Genomic DNA, 4,742 nt, shown 5'->3' on the forward strand with positions numbered 1-4,742 from the left:
AAGCATTTGAGTAGTATCTTAAATACTTAAAAAAAAATGTATTTGAGTATTTACTCAAGTACTTTTTAAAAGTATTCTTTACAGGACTGAAAATAAGTACCTACTTCATAATTGCAAGCGTGCAATTACAATAACTAATAAGCGAGTCGTAGGCCCAATAATATCAATAGACAAATTAATTTATTTTGTCATGTAAATATGTAATTTAAAAAAAAAAAAAAACAATATTATGTAATTTATGAGTTTATGACTTCTGTTGTTAAGAATTTAGAAATTTAATATTTTGTCAACCCGTACAATTTTCGTCCGATGCAGTGGCGTATACATAACTTTTGTATGGGGGGGGATCAATTGCAAACAAATTATTATGGAACAAAAATACCTAAACCTAGGTATGTGCACATTTAAATACCTAATAAATGATAAAAGTATAAAACATATATATATATTCAATACATTTTATTTTAAATTCTACAAGTAGTTATAGAACAAAATTTAATTTTCTTTTTTTTTTAGTCAATTCATCAATTACTTCTTCAGCACAGATAGGAATGTTCCTATGAACTTGTATATATAATATACATATTATCAAATATCACATAATACGATTATATGAATAAAATAAAATAAATATATGATTACTGATTAATTATTAAGTAAATTATTTTTAATTAATTGTTGAATGTGTTAAAATAAAAATTTACAAAAAATCCTTGCCATTTTTTTTCCTTGTAATTTCCTTACATTAAGTACGCTATTTTATAAAATTTAAAAAAAAGGCCTATGGGGGGATCTGACCCCCACATCCCCCCCTTGTATACGCCCCTGGTCCGATGGGCAAGCAGTATAGACTTTTGGCTTAGGTATCTATAGTTGGGTGACGGCAACATACTTGTCGATGGCTTTTTTTGTACATATTTTACTTTTAGTGCATTTTTGGTGGAAGGATTTCCGAGCGAACTTCAAAACTAGGGTAGATAGTTTACGACACCGTCGAGTAACAATTTTGCCAAATAATTTTTTTTTAATGTCTGTTCTAACTACGAAAGGGATTGATGACAGTTTTTATGTTTTTTATATTGTTTATGTTACTTCGATTTTTAAAACGAAGAAGCTTATTTTGACGTCTCAAACTGTGCTACAGGCACTATTTATTAAAATGGCGTACAAACCATAACAAACCCGAGTGGCGGGGCTTTAAAGTTTTCACTCACCATATGGCGGTGCTATAGCAGTATAATAGCCTATGACAATTTATTCGACATTTATTAGTTATTATACTACCGTAAGACGGTGCGAATAGGTTTATTGTGGCCTTTAGTCTTTAGGACTTTTGGTATATAAATAAGCATTTAGCATATACAATTAGTTTAAAAGTTTTGAAAATGTGATTGTGGCAATGTGGCATTGTAGATTTGTGTATCGTCGGCCAAAGTCATAAAAGTCGTAAGTAAAAAATGGTAAATTTTATAGGAGAGCGAAAAAACGTTTCTAGCATTTCGTCGGTCTAATTCCCCAATTCATAAAGTTCGTATCTCCATAATTTATTACAAATTACAATGATAATATGGAGATACGACTTTTTCTAGGTCTGAACATCATTACATTGGAGCACGTAAAATTGCATATTTACATAGATTTTTGTCTAGGGCCTCTCGCGAACTCATTTTTTTGATATTTCATGTTCAGCTGTTAATGATGTCAGATTATCTCGCCCATCTCGGGATGAACACGGTCTAAATCGAGGTTTACTGGTTTTAGAAAGAGCGGCCGAGGGGACAACGCCAGGGCGAAAATAACCGAGAGTCGAGGATCGCCCTGAGGTCCGCTGACTCTCGCCTTTTCGCTCTGCGGTAAATTCCACATCGGTCGCTTCGCTCGTCCCCGCTGCACAAAATCTCGCTCCGCGTATTGGTCTTTGCCGTCAGCGGCCGTCTAGGTCTGGCCTCGGGCGCTGCAGGGCAATAGGTCGTCAAGCGTCCGAGCAAACGTGCCGGCGATACACGTCAACCCGCGGGACAGGTCGTGAGAAAGCGCAGAGGTGACCAGTGGCCAACAACACTGCATATCCGCACCAATTCACACTCTCCCCCCCCCTTGTTTATTGTGGCTCCTGACCGCCGTATTTTTTTTCCTTAAATTTTATCTCAAACTGTCAAATTATTCACATATTGTAAATTTCGATTTATTTTTTTTTCTTGATCTACATTTTATTATTATGAACATAATATTATTGATAGCCAATGTGCTTATTTTTTTTTCAAACAAAACAGTGTTTCCTTTTTGAAAATTATTGTTTATGCCTTTTCGTATTATTTTTGTTTTTGTAATCAATCAACATAATTTGTGAACACAAAACTATTTTCATTTGTATAGATAGCATATTAATATTAGACAAAAGGTAGTTGTGCACTAATATTTTGTGCAAAATAAATAAGATAATATTATATATTTTATATCAATGTAGTACATCATACTGTATAATATTATTTTTGCAGTATAAAATTAGGAGGAGGGTACACGCAGTGTACCTTCCACTAGGTACACCACTGATTTGGACACACGGGTCACAACGCGTGATATCCATCACGCGTTCGTCGATTCACTATACAAAGGTTGCGGTCCAAGATAAGCAACCAAATTTTCACTCTAGAAAGAAGAGAACATTGACTGTGCAAAGTTGTTTTTAATTTTTCGATACCACAAATTCAAAAAAAGGTATTCAAACTTAAAAAACTTAAAAAAATGAATTTTCAAACAAGTACTTTTTTTGTACTTGTGATATCGAAGAATTAAAAACAAAGAGTCTCTTCTTTCTAGAGTGAAAATTTGGTTGCTTATCTTGGACTACAGCCTGAGTGGTTCTTATCCGCGAAAATCAGTTTTTGCTATATCTTACATTTATCAGACGGAGACAACACATGAACCCGGTAGCATTCTCATGAGGGGTAGTTTTAACTTTCTTTTTTGTTCAATACTCACGAGTCGATGAAGAGATTGTTTAAACATTATTGTACCAATATAAAATTATAACTAGCAGCCAATGACATAGACGAATATATTAAAATATAATATAATGTAGGTACATAATGTATGAGATCTCATAACAATTAATATTTCAAACAGAATATGAAAAATTAAATTAATTAAATAGGTACAATTTTTTTAAATACTTGGCTTTGATACGAGTATATAAACATTTTACTAATTACACATAAAAATGTAGAATACAATATGGAAAACGCGATATGAAAAAAAAAATAACACATTCAATCCGTTTTCATTCACTTACATCTTACTTATTAATAATGCATTGAAAAAAAATATAATAAATCCTAGAAAATAATTGGTTAAATGGTTAAAAAGAATAAAAATAAACGCAAAGAAAACAATCAAATACAAATCTATACATAATAAAAAAAAAATCTCAACACTTATTTACACGAAAGGACACGTAAAAGCGATTAATTAAAACGCAATCGTTTGAGTGTGTTTTTTCTAGCTAATAGTGACGTTTTATCGTTGTGACAAACCGATGTTTTTGATTTGGATCTGAACTTTCTCAGTTCTGAGGTGTGGGCAGGATCATACATTGACCGATAACTAGACGGCACACACAAACTACTGTGTTGACTGTAAAATTTACAGTATCCACCATCAAGCAAATACATTTCTGGATAGTCCAAGTAAGGATAGCACGTACTGTTATTTTCCCTATCTGCGTTACGCAGGTATCGTGACCTACAAAACAAACAAAACGGGCAATTCATTTCTTTGGTTTACTTAAAAAAAAACAATGTGAAACAGCTAAATCATATTATATTTTAATCTATACAAATATTATATAAAGCTGAAGGGTTTGTTTTTTAACGCGTTAATCTCAGGAACTGGTTTGAATTGTAAAATTATTTTTGAGTTGGGTAGTCCATTTATCGAGAAAAGCTATAGACTATTATATCATGCTACGAGTTACGACCCAGTGTCCGTAGCTACCCAGTGGCAACCCAGGGGGCGGCTAAGGGGTCAACCCCCCCCACCATTGACCTTAGAATTGTATCAAGATTAATAAAAACATAAATAGTGTAAATAAAAGACATATTGTATTTGTATACTTAGCCCCCCCTCCCATACAAAATTCCTGGCTACGATACTGCTACGACCAATAGGATCCCGAGTAGGAGCTCGGCAAACAGGAATTATTCTATACTAATATTATTGTTATCTTTTTATATTGTTTGGTCGAACGCGCTAATGTCAAAAACTAATATAGTTCGAATTCAAAAAATATTTTGTATTAAAGGCTATACTTATAACATCGTATAGATAGGATGGAAAATTAAATTTTAATTTCTTTGTAACAATGTGATTGTTGCTATAGTTTTTACTGGTCCAGCCAGGGGCGGATTTACCCATAGGCCACCAAGGCACTGGCCTAGGACGCAATATTTTTGGGGGCGCAATTTTTTAATTAATTTTTACTTTTTACTTTTTCATAATTTCATAATTCTATTTACCTAAATTTATATTTTATATTAATTTTTTTTTCATATAAAACTTGTATGAAACTGGAGAATGGCTCACGTAGTCACATCGCAGTAACGTTTTAATATATAAGCTATAATAACCTTGCCGTTTGAGTTTAATCCTGCGACCAGCGCGCGCCGCCACCGCTAGAGGTTTGATATCGACACTCGACGAGGCAGTTGCCTATGTTAATGCATGGGAGATGGTATACGGGTGTA

Source organism: Acyrthosiphon pisum, chromosome A1 (assembly GCF_005508785.2).
Source record: "Acyrthosiphon pisum isolate AL4f chromosome A1, pea_aphid_22Mar2018_4r6ur, whole genome shotgun sequence".
Taxonomy (NCBI): Eukaryota; Metazoa; Arthropoda; class Insecta; order Hemiptera; family Aphididae; genus Acyrthosiphon; species Acyrthosiphon pisum.